This window comes from Cyprinodon tularosa, unplaced genomic scaffold, assembly GCF_016077235.1.
Source record: "Cyprinodon tularosa strain WSP-4 unplaced genomic scaffold, ASM1607723v1 ctg789, whole genome shotgun sequence".
Taxonomy (NCBI): Eukaryota; Metazoa; Chordata; class Actinopteri; order Cyprinodontiformes; family Cyprinodontidae; genus Cyprinodon; species Cyprinodon tularosa.
Window position 1 is genome coordinate 1154610 of NW_024039550.1, and position 18706 is coordinate 1173315.

General features: G+C 36.7%; 1 protein-coding gene and 2 long non-coding RNA genes across 4 annotated transcripts in view; 1 reads left to right on the forward strand and 2 right to left on the reverse strand.

The window, feature by feature from the left end:
* The window catches only part of LOC119773849 (nuclear receptor subfamily 6 group A member 1-A), a 153994-nt gene that overhangs the window by 129274 nt on the left and 6014 nt on the right, over nucleotides 1-18706 (reverse strand). The window lies entirely within an intron of this gene.
* Nucleotides 9556-11138, forward strand: LOC119773850. Its single transcript, XR_005279460.1, has 4 exons — nucleotides 9556-9781; nucleotides 9922-10005; nucleotides 10401-10479; nucleotides 10886-11138. It is a non-coding gene; the product is annotated as an uncharacterized LOC119773850 (long non-coding RNA).
* LOC119773851 lies at nucleotides 11150-13146 on the reverse strand. Of its 2 annotated transcripts, none has more exons than XR_005279461.1 (4): nucleotides 12974-13146; nucleotides 12159-12264; nucleotides 11585-11730; nucleotides 11150-11439 (listed from the first exon to the last, which is right to left on the reverse strand). It is a non-coding gene; the product is annotated as an uncharacterized LOC119773851 (long non-coding RNA). The 2 variants fall into 2 exon arrangements; XR_005279462.1 differs by having other exon boundaries at nucleotides 11604-11730; nucleotides 12974-13145.

The window sequence follows — 18706 nt, forward strand, 5'->3', positions numbered from 1 at the left end:
CCAGGGGCCATCAATTTTGAACCTTTTCACAATATTCTAATTTTCTGATATGATGAATTTGAGATTTTCATTTGTTGTCATTTGTAATCATCAAAATTAAACAAAATAAACATCTGAAATATATGAGTTTGTATGTAATGTATGAATATAATATACAAGTTTCACTTTTTAAATGGAATTACTGAAATCAATCTACTTTTTCATGATATTCTAATTTTATGACCAGCACCTGTATTATCTATTAATTCAAGGAAGGTCATTATTCTTGTCATTATTTTAGTACCTGTAGTGAATAGTTTTATAGATCATTTCTAAAAATTACCAAAATAAAAAACAGCTTCTGTCGCACTTCTAACTTTAACATAAAAAAACTGGACAGTTTGCCCAATCTATAGTGGCTAATGGACCAATAAGCCCATGGACCACACAGCCAGATTTTCAGTTACCCATCCTGATGTATCATTTGACTCCCATAACTGCAGAACAATCTGTTTTCTTCATATCAGTTACTCTCTTTGTGCCAGAACTTTTATTTTTTACCCGCTCCCCCCCTCCCGCCATCACACATCCTTTAGCTGTACAGCCATCTGTGCTGCCACCAAGTAGCAGCTTCTCACTTACACAGCGCCCAGCGAGCTACATCATTCATGTTCAGACTGGTGCTGACCACCGGGCAATGGGTGTATTAGTTCCACCAACCTACTCACCTCCCCCGATATGTCAGTGTACCTCCATGCTACCAACAGCTGTAGACCCCTGACCCGACACACGCCAGCTGCACCCCTCCTCCTCCCTAAAGCCAGCCCCACAGTCAACAGCAGCATATGTTCTCCCTGGAGCATACATCAACACACACGTGCCTCGGTTATTCTCCATCTGAACAGACACACACTTATAAAGACATGCAACAATAATGCCACAAGTGCAAATGTCCTTGGGCACCAACTGCTTGTGTATTATGAAGGTGCACAATTCATCAGATTTATCGTAATTAATCAATTATTGAAATAATCATCAACTATTTTATTATTCAGTTGATAGTTAACTGGAGTATAGAGACTCTAAAACATGCCTTTAGCTGATAGAGAAGTTAATATACTAGAATTGCAAAAATATACAAACATTTTGCATTTAAAATAAAAAAAAATGCGTGTGTCAATATGCTTTTTCCAGAGCTCTTCAAATTGTAAAGTTTGAATTTCCCCTGGTTTTATTTCATTAAAAGTCTTCTTTAAGGAATCTTAGACCATCTGATTATTAAGCGAAAAAAGAAATCCACAGATTAATCGCTTTGCAAAATAATCGATAGTTGCAACTCTAGTGGACAGTCTAGTTTACTAGAAAAGATCTCATCATCCTGACCTAAATTTACAGGTTATAGAATGTAGACCAATGATATCTTTGTATTTTCTGCAGGTCGTCAGTCGGTATAAATGGAGACTGTGGAATTTTCTAATGAGTTATGAAAGGAGAATCTTTTTTTTTTTCTGAAGTTACAGAGGATCTTTGCTACCTGAGAGCAGGAGAAAACTAAAGAAGCCTTCTACGCATCTCTAGTTTCTCACTGCTTAACGTGAGGATCGCCCTATTCTTCTCTGCTATCTGGTCATCTCTTATTTAGGGCTGCAACAATGAACATTTTGCAAATTGATTAATCTGTCAATTATTTTTTGATTATAATCTAAAACCAAAAGGTTCCTTAAAAAATACTTTTTAAGAAAGAGTTTTCTGCTTGAGGAGTTCTGGATAGAACATATTGGCAGAAAAAAAAATGTTTTTATCTTAAATGCAAAAAAAATTTTACATACTTTTTTTTATCATTTTGGTATGATTGCTGCTAATCTACACTCCAGTTAACTATTAATCGATTAGTACATTTGTTGACTATTATTTCAATAGGCGACTGATTGGATTAATGGTTTTCATAATCAAGAATTTACTGAGATCAGAGCAAGGTCTTTTTTTCAGTCCATACTCCAATGCTTCAATATTCACAGATAATCGCCCCACAGTAGAAAAGAATGGAGCTCTGGAGTGTGTGGTCTCTGTCACTAATCCTCATGACGGCTTATTGACCGTCATAGCCTGAGGCTGGAAAGGTTTCCAGCAGCAGCCAATACAGCTAGAACCTGCTCCACTGTGGCCCATTGTCTGTTGACAAAGGAAGGCTGCATCTTTAACCTTTCACCTTTAAAACCTTTGCAACCTCCAGCACAATCAGCTCACCATCAAAATAACATACCATCTCCCCCCCCCCCCCGCCTCCCTCCTTGTGGACTGGGACATACTATGCAAGATTAGTGAGAGCCATTTACCACGAAATACTTCAACACTGTAGCAGTTCATCATCTCTACATATTTTGATGATCTTCCAAGAAGGACTGAACAGAGTTTTATTGTGAATTAAACATATAAATAGAGCTTATAATAAAGTTACAGATGTTACAACAACAATCTAACTAGTAGATTATAAAGAATCAGCACTTTACAATGTCAGCTTGATTTTTTCCTCCTCTTGGCACACACTGTAGAGTATTTAGGGGGGTTTAAAGCCATGATTAAAGCCTTTTGTCTTTTCTTCAGGTGAGGGGCTAATGATAAAATGAGGATACAATCAGCCTGATTATCTAATGAAACCAGCAGCGACTCTTAAACCACAACTGGACAGCTCTGATCATAAATGTAAAATCCAAATGATTACTATTTACCAGTTACCCCAGAGGCTAATTTTGTTTTTAAAAATAAACCAAAAGACACCAAGAGAAAGAAGACCCCAAATCAGCTGAATGGATTTTAACACCAACCTTAAAATCCATTCGGTTTGTAAAGGTAGCAGGAATGCATTTCTTTGACCTTTTGATACCCCCACTGATCTATCCAATTACCATGCATAAGTGCATTAATAGGATATTCTCTATCCCACTCTGACTAAGCTGCCACATGCTGTTTATGACACAAAACAACAAATGACAAATTTAAATCAACTTTAGAGAGCCCAATTTACATGCGTTTTATTGACTATGCAGCATATTTTCCTCTGCTGTCATTTTTTTTAATTAACTTGCAGGAGATTAGGGTCAAACAATTTGTCATTTATTGAAATAATCATAATTTCCAGAAAGAATAACCCACCTAGAGCAGAATTTAAGCCAAATCAACTATCTAATAAAAACAGTTTTCATATAAGATATTTAATAAATGAATTAAGTATCAAAAAGACCTAATTCGTTTAATTAAAATGGAGGGATATGGTGTGTCCTGGAAGCCTTTTCATTTCTGATACCACACCGCTATTGCAGTGTTGCGTATTGACCAATACCATAAAAACCAGGTATGATATCAGCACAGATGATACGAACTTATATTCCATTTTTCAGTGTGGAATGTTAGAAAAGACTTGATGAGTGGCATAACTCAAACATCATTGGTCAAAAGCAATAGGTATGAGAACAAATGACCCATAATTTATTATCATCCAATCGGTTACACGAACTTTACAACAAAGTGTCTATCTAGCGTGCTTATATTGGAGAATCTTTTTTAATTTTTTTCCAAATTCAAAACATTTTCTTATTGAGAAAGGTTTACTAAAAGTATTTTTTTATCAATCAAAAAAATAATTGATCAAGTAATTAAGGTCTAAAATAACTAGGGGTGAAACGGTTCACAAAATCCACGGTTCGGTTCGGTTCACGGTTTCGTGGTCATGGTTTTCGGTTCGGTATATGTTGATTGTTAGCCTGACATGTTGGTTGTGTTGCTGTTAGCATAAACAAAACGTGTTGCACAATGCTTGCACACTGTTGCACTTTTATCCACAACTTTCTTTCCGCCGTCATCGTAGGTCACTCTAAATGCAAAGTGGTCCCATACAGCAGACCAGCAGACTGCTGGCGCGTCTTCCAACTCCTGTTCTTTCCCACTCGCCATACCCACACAATTCTCCACAACAACTGATTTTTTTCTGCTACACCCGGCTACGCTGCTTCGCTTCTTCTTCTTGTTTACTACTGGTGGTTGGCTTTGGTCGCAGTACCGCCACCTTCTGCTCTGGAGTGTAAACGCTTCACCTATGAGAAAAAGGAGCAGCGCATGAACCGAACGCAACACACGCAAACCGAACCGAGACAGTCGAACCGAACGGTTCGGACGGTTTTCATAAACCGTTCCATCCCTAAAAATAACTTACTTGCACTTCCACACTGTAAGGAGGATTATTCTGTTTTATTCTAAATGAAGAAAAAATGCAGCCCAAAATATTAATTCTTATAATATAATGCAAATCCTAGAGCAGTGGTTCCGGAACTTTTCTTTTATTTGTGGCCTCCCTTAATTTTTACTGGAATAAACTATATACCTAAGTCCCCAAATTGTACCAAATTCCTGGAAATCTTCCCCACAAGGAAACAGAAACATGGCAACACACACAGATCCTATCCATTTGATCCACTTTATCAGTTTTCTACTGTAACAGTTTAGGATGAACTAATCAAGTGTGGGCTACATATATTAGAGACAGATAAATAGTCTATAGCAGGCCTAGTGTTAACAGTCTATGGAATGGATTCTGCACCACATGCATAAGAGCGGCAGGAGGAGACCATGAAGAGGGAACGTTTTAATCATTGTTTTAAAGTATTTTACTGGGACATTTGAGTTTTCATCATTTAGATATAAAATACTTTTTCATATTAAATAAAAAACACTTAACTGACTAAACAACCAGCCACAATATTGGGTTTAATTAAAACCATAACAGGAAGCTGTTGCTTGCCAGTGACATCAGCTCCCTGTGCACGGGGGGACAGATACCAATACAAACAGGTATGTTTCCTAGTTAAGCCAGTTGTAGCAAGATTAAATCTCTCATCTTGCTTTTTATAATGAAGAAACAGCTTGAACATGTCTCAGTCTTTTATCACACGACGAATGACAGTAAAAAACACACAAACTAATTTAATCTTTTGATCAAAACCTTACCGTATTGCCAACATTGTCTTTTGTGTAAATAGTGTAAAGAGGAGAAAGTCAGTGTGAGCCTGTTTGTCTATGTAACAGAAAACAAGGCAACCTGAGTAGAACCATTTTACGCATATATCTCCATGTTACAGGTTTTTTAATGGCGCTGTTACAGTGACAAAAAACACAAAGGTATTAAGTGTCTGATGTAGAACAGAGAATGAAGATGGACCATTACTTTGGGTGAAAAAAGGTCAAAATAACAGGTCTTAGTTGTGTGACATCAGCTCTGCGCTTAATCAATCACTCTTTCCCACTCGCAAGATGGATGAGAGGAAGCAGCGCTACAGATAGATCATTGTTTTCACTGGCAGCAGCAGCAGCAGGACATAATGAATCCCATGCTTGCTGAGAGGTCAGAGTAGAGAGGGTTTCTCTACCCCTTGGGCACCACTTTATCCCCCTGCCCCCTCCAATAAAGACATCCATGCATGACAGTAAGGAGTTTCAGTTTGCTTCAGACAGTCTTGGAGGAACAGATGGGGTTATAACAAAGTGAAGAGGGGAGATGTCGCCGCCAGTAATGCGACCACCTGGCTGTGATAAGACTAAAGCTGGATCAGCTTGTTGTTGTCAAAGCTTAACACTTGTTGAAAAAAGGTTCAAAGACCACTTTTATCTTTCAGTGAAAAAATAAAGTCAGAGAACCTGAGGCAAAAGAAGAATTATGCGGTTAATTTGCATATAAACTTAACGGAAATTGGCTTAAACTAGTGAAGGCAACTTGACAACAAGGGATCAGAAAGTGTTGGTGTGTTGCAGTTCTATGCTTCTGCTCACATGCATAAAATTGTACTTTTCCTGCATCTTTATAATTTAACAAAGGTTGGAGAGAAATGAATCGTTGCTGTTTTTGATGCATATCATAAAAGTATAGAAATTTATCATGAAACCCATCTTCAGTTTCTATCATATCAAATATTATTGCCGACGGCAGCAGAAATATAGTCCTACACATTTAAAGCACACTTCAAGGAAATGAAAACTATTGCATTTTTTAATATGATACTTGCCATTTAGCAGCAAATGCAAAGCAAGCAAACATTTAGCAGGATGTTAACATTCTTAGACTCTTTCTCTGCTTAACTAGTCCATAGTTTGTCAGATCTAAGGGACAACAGGCCTTGTGTTAGGATTTACTTTGGCAGGTCAGGCAAAAATGATGATAGTTTATGCCTCTGTTAGCATCAGAAGAGTAAAACCCAGTAAAAGCCTAATACAAAAGCTTAGAACCAGTGTTCTTTAACCGAGATAACTGTTGAGTGTAAATGGCATGCATAACTGAAGCGGACCATGCCAGACACAACCGAACCGTGCTCTGATAACAAAGAGCGCATGAGCAGACAATGTCATCTCCTTACAGTCAGCCTCCGTAATCATAAAATTTCAGACATTCATAAAAATACTAGCTTCCCTATAGTGCCACACTTATGCCACTTATTAGACTATCGTTAGCCGTATCCTATTCCAAAAAGCCGACTCTATCAAGTAAATTCACAAAAGGCTGCCTTCTTCGCCTGACTCTCCGTAAACAACGAAATATCACAATTATAACCAAACTTCCTGTATGTTACGGGCGGTGCCATGTTGATTTGCTTGTTTACCTCTAGAGAGCAGTAGTACCGTAGATCGTCACTGGGATGGTAAATGGCCTGTACTTATATAGCGCCTTTTTTCAAGTCAGGAGACTTGACCAAAGCGCTTTACACTACATTCAGTCATTCACCCATTCACGCACACACTCACATACTGATGGTGGTAAGCTACATTGTAGCCACAGCTACCCTGGGGCTCACTGACAGAAGCGGGGCTGCCGTACACTGGCGCCACCGGGCCCTCTGACCACCACAAGTAGACAATGCAGGTGAAGTGTCTTGCCCAAGGACACAACAACACTGAAAGTCAGAGCCGGGGCTTGAACAGTCAATCCTTCGATTTTGAGGGCAAACTATTCGCGAGGAACTGCGCTAGCGTGCTGTGTAAATGGTTGGAAGGAACCAAGCTTGGAGCTGTTAACTGATCAAAGCTCGATCTGACATCGGTTTTCAGAGGGTAGTGGAAATGGGGTTTAGTTATTAGAGTTGCACGGGTCAATTGGCAGTGCTCAGTGCCAGTTATCATTGAGTTTTTTCTGAGTGGCCAGACACACATCTTTCTCTTGGTCTACTTGGTCTAGGTTTAGCGGCCAAAAAAGTAACCGGCAACTGTCTCGATATTAAACAGTCTCCCTTCAGGTCTTGGAATCTGATAGTAGACCACATTGGACAAGATAATTAAGAATTTATGGAGTTACTTTAGAGACGAGGCCTCTAAAATAAATCCCGCATTAGAAAACCAAAATATAGGGGAGTACCAGTACACCTTTATAATTTCTAATACAATACTGATATAGCACCCTTTTTTCATCATTATCTTCATTCTCCCATTCTGCAGAATTTGTAACTTCAATCTCCAACACTATGCTCCCTTTGCTTTTTTCTAATAGTGGCTTCATCTGGTCTAATTCTGTTTGGCTGTGACTCCATCCTGGGGAGGGTTGTCGGCTGTGACGCTGCTATCAACGCCTTTGTTTGTGGATGTTGGAGCTTTGCCTGTTTTAGAGTGTAGTCCTGTTTCTCTGACTGTTACTGGCTGGATGTGCTTGTCTGCCTGTTTTTGTGTTTCCTGGAAGAGGCCGCCTGTGAAACTGATTGAGCCTGGTTCTGCTGGAGGTTTCTTCCTGTTAAAAGAGAGTTTTTCCTCTCCACTATCGCTACAAGCTTGCTTATTGTGAGGGATTGCCTTCAAGTTATTGAGTCGATGCAATCAGCTGGTTTTCCTTAGATAGAAAACTTTGAATCAGTTCAACGGTATGATCTGGCTGAATTATCTCTGTAAAGTGACTTGAGATGACATGTATTGTGAACTGGCACTATATAATAAACCAAATTAAATTGAAATTAATTATTTACTGATGCTGATATTGAACAGATACAATGTCAGCATGAATTATACATACTTTTAAGTATGTATGATTACCTTGTAGTGTTGCGTGTTTAGCAGGGCTTGAGCAGTGACATTACTCAAAGAACAGCAAACAACAACAACGGGTAAAAGAGTGGCGGCCAAGTGGTTGCATAGGGCTTGGATTCCTGAGGTTGTGAGTTTGAAACCCACTCCCATGGACTGCCACTCTGGCTTCCAGAGAAAGACCCCACACTGCTTCCCGGGCACCACACAATGGCAGCCCACTGCTCCCCTAGAGGATAATTTAAATGTAGAGAATTTATTTTGTTGCTCTGTACTTGTGACTACGGTGGCCGACAGGTGCAAATGCGCAGCAAAAGAGAAAACATGCAAACAAAAAAAAAGACACGCTCACAAATTAAATGCGGCAAACAAAAAGCAAATAAAATGCAGCAAACAAAAAAGAAGACACCCCCGAATGAAATGCAGCAAACAAAATGAGAGACGCAAACAAAAAAGAAGACACCCCCGAATGAAATGCAGCAAACAAAAAAGAAAACACCCCCGAATGAAATGCAGCAAACAAAAAGTGTTGAAAACGGAAGTGCTCCAGACCACTAGGGGGAGTCAAAGAAAATAGTATTCATTTCTATGGGACCAGATGCAAGATTCAGAGAAAGATATTTGAAAGAAAGTAAAGATACGTATTACTATATTTCTTTTTAGATACGCCGTCTTTTATAATATTATAGAATAACAGAATAATTTATGGGTAGCGTGATAGACTTTGTGTCAGTCATACCGTTCTGGGCTCGGTCTCGTAGATGCTTGCCCGAGTTAGCAAAGCAATTATGCTAATGCTAATCATAATCAGATAGATAGATAGATAGATAGATAGATAGATAGATAGATAGATAGATAGATAGATAGATAGATAGATAGATAGATAGATAGATAGATAGATAGATAGATAGATAGATAGATAGATAGATAGATAGATAGATAGATAGATAGATAGATAGATAGATAGATAGATAGATAGATAGATAGATAGATAGATAGATAGATAGATAGATAGATAGATAGATAGATAGATAGATAGATAGATAGATAGATAGATAGATAGATAGATAGATAGATAGTGAATTCGATTTACGCTTTTAACTTTCGTATTTTTATCTTTTTTTGATTGCTCTTATTTTTTCACAGTGACTCTGTGAAGTATTATCCTCTATAATGAGGTATTTTTCGGGGAGGTTCTGTGCTTTTTTGTGCTGTTTTTATCATGCTGCTCCCACCGGGACACGCTGCCTTTGTTTACTCCAGAGAACAGCTGATCGCTCTAATGCCGGCCGGCGTTTTAGCCAGACAGCTGGAATACCACCCGAACTCTGGAGGAAAACACGCCGTGGTTGCAGAGGAGGAAAACAACATTATCACTTTACTTGGATTTATCACTTTAATTGGACTTTTCACTTTATTTGGATTTAGTTTTTACATATGCATAGATATACGTACAGATATATATACAGTAGAGCTATATGTGTATATATATTTTATCTCTGTTTATTCTTATTTTTTAAAATCTTTATTATATTGTATAGTTGGATGTGTGTATATATCATGTAAAACTGTAACTGGAGCGTGTAACAAAAGTAATTTCCCTCTGGGATTATTAAAGTATTTCTGATTCTGATTTACCTTTTTTAGGTGGCCATGTTTTGCTGTTTCTGTGGACAAAATCTAGGAACAATTCAAGTTTTCTGTTTTTCATGTGGGAAGAATGTGCAGATCTTGGCACAAGCTCAAGACACTGGTAAGCAGTGATGGCATAGTTACTTGTAAAAATTAACTTTAATCGATTACTTATTACTACTTGAAAAAGTAGATTAGTGATTACTTTTTTTGGAAATTTACTAAGTTACATTTTTTTTTTTCTCCACCACTTGTGAAAAGCTTGAGCGTTGCCAGCCATATGTATGGCTCCTCAACAGCCAACCAACGCATCGAAAGCTGGTGGTCATATTTCAGAAAACAAAGGTGAGTTTGTCAACAGTTTATTGTAATTTTTGTATAAATACCAAGTAGTAGACCTTGAAAAGGTGAATAAATTTAGTAGTCTTCTTGGATAAGCAAACATTTCAAATTTTTAATGCAAAATTTTACTCGATTACCTCTACTTTGTCAGAAGAAATGAAGTACTTGCATATCTCTTAATGACCATTATGTTTTTGTGCTATATACAACTTAATTTTATAGTTTAACATTTGATATGGATGAATCAGAAGCTCAACATTTAAAGTATAACAGTTGATGTCTGCTTACTTTATATTTAACTTTGTAGGTCAACATATATTTAACTATTTTCATGACATAGAAACTAGTCCTATTACTTTCTGCTGATATAATTATCTTATAATTTTGGTTTATTGTAGATCTCAGTTCTGGATGGATCTCATGAACGATTTGAAGGAAAGACATCTCTTCAATGGAAGTCATGAGCACACATGCCTTGTGCGGTTTGTCTTCATGGATATGCTACAGAGAGATCTTGATGAATGCAAGAACAGGTGGCATAAACATACCATAAGACCTGTTAAACAATCTTGCTGTCCATCTGGTAAACCAGATCTGATGTATCATCTACCTCACAGGTAATTTTTGTTGTTTTTGTCTTCACCATCTGGTTAATTTAAAACCTCTTTGGGAACTCTAAAACATAATTTGCCAAAACAAAAATAATGAACAATGTGTTAACAGTATGTCACTTTTTATTCTAACAATTTCAGATGACAATTTCTAAAATGTAAATTTAAATACAATTAATCATTTAGACAGGTTATAACAATAGTCAGAGCAGTAACAGTTTAGTGAAGAAATGTAAATATAACTAAATGTTTCCTGTTTCTTCTATTCCTAGGTTTGGTGGAACAGACTGTGGTTTCCTAGTTTCCCAGGAGCCATTCGGACAGTTTGTGACAGAGACTAACAACATTCAATGTGGAGATGAACACCTTCAGGCACATTTTGAGAACCTCCAGAGACAGTGTGGCCTAGCACATCCACAGAGTTGGGAATCATGTGTCGAAAACTATATCAAACTGAAAAACATGGTGGACTTATAAACAAACAAGAATCCAAATTTGAAGGTCGCACACAAACAGTAAACAGTGTCATAATAACTGAACAGGTTTGACAAGTTAAATAGATAGCATTTTGTTTTGTTATGCATTTGACCTTAATAAAGCCCAAACCCAGGGGAGTTTTGAATCCCAAAGTCCATGTCTTCTTTAAACTGATGATACGTCTTGGACATTGGTATTTTGATAGTGTTGGAGCAGGTGCTACTGACAGGAAAACGAGAAGTGGCCTGAAAGATCAGTTTTGGTGGTGGCAGAATTGAAGATGGAGGTAGTGTGTTCAAGCCGGTGGCAAACATCAGGACGTCCTGGAGAGAGAAACCCGTTTTTTGTTCTAGAAAAGAAGCAATGAGTTTATGTATCAGATATTACAATAACACCAGAATATAGCAATAAATCTTAAAGTCCTCCTTCTGCGTCAAGGAGAAAGTCTCTCCAGAATTCTAGCACTCTTGTTTCCTCATGTCGTCTGCTGCTACCCTTTTCACTGAGCTGAACCTCAAATATTTCCTCCAATATTTTGGATGTCAGCTGTTCCACTCTTGCACGCATAAATGGCCTGAAGATGGAAGCATGCTGCTCCAAAGCATTCTGGAAGTTCAGTGTTGAAAGGCCATCCTTGAATCTATAAAAAGTTTGAAACAGAAATCACCTTAATTATTATCAAAAGAGCTGATATTTTTCAGTAACAGAAAGAACATTAATATGTCTAATCTATTTTTATTATTTTTATTTAGCATAGGTAATATTGCTGATGCACTGTGTGTGTGTGTGTAGATGTGTGTGTGTGAGTGTGTGGGTGCTGTTGTAACCATTAATCTCCCGTTCAGTTCAACCTTATAAGCGGAGATACATACTTGATATTACTATAATTAAATAACTTGCAATTAATTATTTGCAACGTTCAAGCTTTTCACAAGTGGTGGAGAAAAAAAATAAATAATGTAACTTAGTGAATTTCCAAAAAAAGTAATCACTAATCTACTTTTTCAAGTAGTAATAAGTAATCGATTAAAGTTAATTTTTACAAGTAACTATGCCATCACTGCTTACCAGTGTCTTGAGCTTGTGCCAAGATCTGCACATTCTTCCCACATGAAAAACAGAAAACTTGAATTGTTCCTAGATTTTGTCCACAGAAACAGCAAAACATGGCCACCTAAAAAAGGTAGATCAGAATCAGAAATACTTTAATAATCCCAGAGGGAAATTACTTTTGTTACACGCTCCAGTTACAGTTTTACATGATATATACACACATCCAACTATACAATATAATAAAGATAAAAAATAAGAATAAACAGAGATAAAATATATATACACATATAGCTCTTCTGTATATATATCTGTACGTATATCTATGCATATGTAAAAACTAAATCCAAATAAAGTGAAAAGTCCAATTAAAGTGATAAATCCAAGTAAAGTGATAATGTTGTTTTCCTCCTCTGCAACCACGGCGTGTTTTCCTCCAGAGTTCGGGTGGTATTCCAGCTGTCTGGCTAAAACGCCGGCCGGCATTAGAGCGATCAGCTGTTCTCTGGAGTAAACAAAGGCAGCGTGTCCCGGTGGGAGCAGCATGATAAAAACAGCACAAAAAAGCACAGAACCTCCCCGAAAAATACCTCATTATAGAGGATAATACTTCACAGAGTCACTGTGAAAAAATAAGAGCAATCAAAAAAAGATAAAAATACGAAAGTTAAAAGCGTAAATCGAATTCACTATCTATCTATCTATCTATCTATCTATCTATCTATCTAACGGTATGACTGACACAAAGTCTATCACGCTACCCATACATTATTCTGTTATTCTGTAATATTATAAAAGACGGCGTATCTAAAAAGAAATATAGTAATACGTACCTTTACTTTCTTTCAAATATCTTTCTCTGAATCTTGCATCTGGTCCCATAGAAATGAATACTATTTTCTTTGACTCCCCCTAGTGGTCTGGAGCACTTCCGTTTTCAACACTTTTTGTTTGCTGCATTTCATTCGGGGGTGTTTTCTTTTTTGTTTGCTGCATTTCATTCGGGGGTGTCTTCTTTTTTGTTTGCGTCTCTCATTTTGTTTGCTGCATTTCATTCGGGGGTGTCTTCTTTTTTGTTTGCTGCATTTTATTTGCTTTTTGTTTGCCGCATTTAATTTGTGAGCGTGTCTTTTTTTTGTTTGCATGTTTTCTCTTTTGCTGCGCATTTGCACCTGTCGGCCACCGTATGTGACACTGTAATGACAATGACAATAAAGAAAGAAGGAAAAAAAAGAACAATGGGTTCGATTAACATTAAAACAGATCCAGATACCCATCTATAAGCATACCAATATTAGAGATTTTAAATGCAGGCTGATATAATCTGATGTTAGTTTAGCGGAAAAGGAAATGGAAATAGAAACAACAGCTTCATGTAAAACGCACTGAATGGGATCTCCCATATCTGATCCAGGGAGCAGATCAGTGCATCTTTAATCTTAATTTCATATTTTCCTTATCTTGTGCTGCCTATGTTTTAATCATACCAACAGTTTTACTCAAAACAAGTTCCTAAGTGAGTTGCCAGCAAAAAAGCAACAGCAGTATAGCTGTTCAATAAATAATGTTTAAAAACCGTGAAATCATGTAATATGGCCTAGAACAGAAGGAGGGTGCCTCGCCTCCTTGAGCCCTAATGTGAATATATCTGTTGGTCCTAACAGTTTGTCAAGTCCAGCTTATGATAAAGCAAATTTAAAAACAACTGGTTAGAGAAAAGTTGGCAGGCGATAAGCCATGATAACTAGTTGCATCTCACCACAAAACTAAAAGAAAATACTGAAATTCAAATTCCAGCAAAAAAAAAAAAAAAATAAGAAAAACTGGAAAATAATAAAAATTTAAAATTAAAGAAGTTTTGAGCAAAAACAAAATATATACTTTATTATATTTATGGATCCAAATAAGTTTCCTGCCTTTAAGTCAAGAACTGGCAGGCCCCGAGCACACGCTGCTGAATATAAGATTTGACAGATTGTGATGGAACTCAGGGGCTGACTCAACAGGCAGCTCTGCCGTCATTAGTTGACCTCAACATCTGACCCTTGACCTTGTTGTGTAACACAGCACAGCATCACAGATCCACATGTCAGTGCTGTCATACCCTGAGTTTCTGGTCTAAGAAAAAAAAAAGTGGCCACATGGTGCTAGCCTCCCAGAACCAGTCAAGTTCATGGAGCAAAACTGCTTTCCTAGAAGTACTAAGAAAAAAAAACACAACCATATAATCTTCATCAGAGAACATAAATTACAGGTTGGAAATGTATGGATTGTCTACGCAAAAATAACCCTAATAATTGATACGTCTATACATGTCTAAGGATGGCAAAGAGTTTATTCAGCTCCCTCAAAAGAAAAAAAAAATAGAAAAATCTGACAATTATCTTTTTTTTTTGAGCGAATAGCAGTGGTAAACCTTGAAACAATGACAACTAACATTCATGTTTAAGCTAAACAATCTCAGCAGCAACAATTAATTTAGTTGTCTATGACCATCAAAGATTTCTGTCCGAAATGCTGCCAGATAGACAACAGTCATTATTTCCCTTTCAGGGTCTCTCAATGGCTCCCTGAACATTAAGATAACATTTTAAACTGCTTTTTGAACCATATTCATGTCATTTAGCCAAGGTTTTTAAACAAAAACAATGATTCTTTGTTTGCTTTCGTGTTTTTTTTCCAGAAACTTCTCAAACATGATGTAATCGTACAGAACAAGAAAGGTTGAAATTATGCAAATATGCGCATTATTGTTTCCCAGTAAAGTATCTGAGTATGCAAAAAGTCCAGAATCCAGCTGATCATAATGGTCTTTATTGAAGCTTCTCATCAGATCTTTTTACCTTTATGATAAGCCATCTACCCCCCCCCCCCCCCCCCCAAAAAAAAATATATATATAAATAATTGTAGAGAGCCAAATTTTAGTGTGTATTTAAATAATTTTACAATATATATTTTTAATAATTTTACATACATTTTACTTCTTAACCATAATGTTTTTATGTAATTGGTATTGTAATTTAATCTTGTGATTTTATACTTGTGTTTATTTTTAAGGTTGCCTTTTTAATATCTGGCTGGGGGACTACCGATGAAAATTAGCACTCCTTAGCTAACTCGGGTATATTTACATTGTTTTAATGTTTATTAATGTACACTGTCCCCTTTCAAATAATAAATGAAATGAAATGAAATGCTTTTTTGCTGACACTAAAATTAAAGCAGAAAGTCCGTAAATAGTCTTTTTCTTTATTGTCCCTTGCTGCAGACCTGAGACGAGGCTGATATTATTATTGTTTTTAAAGCAGACCATCTCTGTTTCGTTTCCCAAAAACTAATTTATATTCATTAATGTGAAGATTTGAAGATTATTCATTTCTAATTTCGCCAAATGTTCATACGTTCCTTTTCAGTGAGTCTTCATTTTAATTCAAAGTAGCATCATGAACTGATTTTTTTGTTTGGTTTTAGATTACACCAGGGTTAGAAGTAATTATTTTGAAATCAATTATTTTTTCAATTATTCGAATAATAATCAGATAACAAAAGGTTTCTTAAAGAAGACTTTTTTCAAAGTTAAACCAGGTGAAACTTAAGCTTTTCGACTCGAGGAGTTTTGGATAGAGCATACTGACAGACGAAAAAAAGCTTTTTATTCAAAATGTTTATATTTTTTGGGTATATGTGCTGTTCAGGGGTTGGTGGATCTGTCACCTAAAGGCATATTTTACAGTCTCTAAACTCCAATACATGATTTATCAATTACTAAATTAATTGACGATTATTATGATAATCGATTAACCCGTTTAATTGTTTCAGCCTTTGTTTATACCAAACCTCTTTTTATTCAATAATATCTTTCTTTCCATTTTATTTACCCTGATGTTTCACACTGTTCAAAATTCATAATCTGTGATTCTTAGAATTTGGATGTCTTCCTCCATAATAATCTCCTCTTCATCATCAAATACAGAATCATATCTGCCGAATCCATCTCTTATCACAAATTCTGCCCCTTATTCCCCAAGGCTCATTGTTTGTTTTGGTTTCCATTTTCTTTACATTTCTACTCAAGGCATTTTTTTTTTTTTTTTTTTTTTTTACTTCCTGTATAAAATGTGCTTTACATAAAAAGTGACTGATTATCTGATTGAGATAATGGATATTTTTTAATTTAAGAAAAGTTAAATTAATGTTTATTCAACTGTTGAATGTTTTTTTCTGAAAATCCTATGATTTCAACAACTTTTGTTTTATTTAGTAAAACATAAAGGACATTGATTCGACACCCATTTCTTTCTAATGAGATCATTTTCCCATTAAAAAAAAACACCTCTATCAGTGTAGATCAAGCCATTTGGTTCGCCCCTTGAAGACATCAAACAACAGATGACTTTTTTGTTGTGTCGTCATTGTTGGTTCCATACATCCAATCAACATTAATAGTGTTGATCCTGATGCGTGACTGGGCTCTGGGTCACGCCGTGGTCAGGGAGGTGGGGGTGGAGGTGGAGTAGGGACTCTATCACCATGACTTGACATGCTCAAAGGACCAACTTCTCTTTCATCATACCAGGGGTCAGAGTTTTATTGCTTCACAGAGCCGGCCCGTATATAGCACAGAGCAAGCAGAGGACTACAGCAGCCATCTGATTAGAATTATCTCTCAAACAGAGCAAAAAAAAACATCCAATCAGCTGGATCTGATCTGAATCTGTCCATGCAGCCAAAAGACTGTCCAAGGAAAAGGTGGCTACAGCCAAACAACTCTGATATTAAATCGATATCACAAAAATCTCAGAAATTTTGAAACTTCCCTGTTTTTTTATTAATCATCGATTTTATAAAAATCAAACCATATGGTTCTTACTTGGTTTCTAACTGGTGACCAGAGGAAATGTTCATTGTCAGGGAAAAATGCTTATTTTTATTTTTATATTTATCAAAAAATACATTTAATAGCAAACATGTAGAATTTGTAATGTTAATTATTAAACCCTTCCAAAGATGCTATTCTGGGTATTTATCTTAAGAAAACAGCAGTTTAAACCAGACCACTTCATTCCTGGTAATTATACATTTTTGATGCAAATATTATAAAGATGAAATTGATTATTAAAAATTTTCTCCACACTTTCCTTATTTTTTCTATTTCCTTTGATTTTTGTACAGTTTCTACTTTAGTCAGTTAAATAACAACAAATAAATAACCTGCTGTTGTCCTTTTGCACATCTCTGATGTTTCTGCTATTTTCAAATATCCATTACTGTAAAAATGTCCATAGCTGTATACTGGTTATTCTCCAGGTGCAGTGTTTTAATATAGTTAAAACAATGTTCAGTATTATACATTATACATTTTTATAAAGGTCCACCTTGTGGGACATATTTTTCTATGATCTTTTTCCTGTAAACACAAGAGCACAAGAATTTCCCCAATGTTGGACAATAAAGGGATTTTCTATTTTATTTCTATTCTATTTTATCATCACACAGTATCCTTTAAACTCATACAGATCTATAGAGATCTGTTCATCTGTACAACAGATCCATCTGAAAAAACAAAACAAAAAAATATCAGTGCATTTTTTTTTTTTTTTTTTTTTTACACATTTGCCTTTTCTGTGGACTTTAAAAATACTGCCTTGTTTAACCTGGTCCAAACATATTGCTAGTGACAGCAGGTTCCAGCACTTACAGTATGAAAGCGTGTTTACATTTATAAAAACTGTAGATCGATGCTGATCGCTTCTCCGGTAACTCAGACTTTGAGGTGAAACTTAGCTGGCCTCCTTTTGTCCACAATAAAAAATATCCTAAACCCCAAACTTGCTCTTATATAACCCCCACGGCCCAACAACTGTATCCATCAGAGCTGCAGCCTCACAGGAAGGCCCTCACTGCACTACATACCAAGTTCAGAGTTTTACAGCTGCCCATAAACTCATCCTCCACCCAAATTCAAACTCAAACTGAAGACATTTATTGCCTCTAGCTTGGCTCCGTGATGAATATCACAGAAGCCTGACAAAAGCCCAACTTACAGATCAAGCACCATTGTGTCATCATATCCACCCCTTTCATACATCCAAACATATAATACAGTCTTAGAGGTACATGGGTTCCTCTCTCATCGTCCGAACTACCCCCCCGGCCCATTAGCAGCTGTTCGAGCCTTTCCATCTCTGCCAGAACCAAGCTGGGACGGCCCTTTGCAGCTCGCGGATCAAGTGGAGGCTGTAAATACTTTGCTGGGTTATGCTGAGGTCAGCGGAGAGCAGCCGCAATAATGCCTCAAGAGCAACATCCCACTGTCCCTGGTCATCGTTCAAATACCACCTACCTGCCACTTCCCCACCCCATGTGTCACATGTCACGGCCCCACATACATACGAGCAGACACACACGACCACAACATTTCTACATCCATTATAGAACATTAAAACCGATAGGCATTTAGATTAACCTCATTCACGGACAAATTCTGTAAATATTTTCCGGTCTCATGTAGCCTACTTAAATTCTCTCTTGTAAAGATTTGTTTTTAACAAACTGATACATCAAA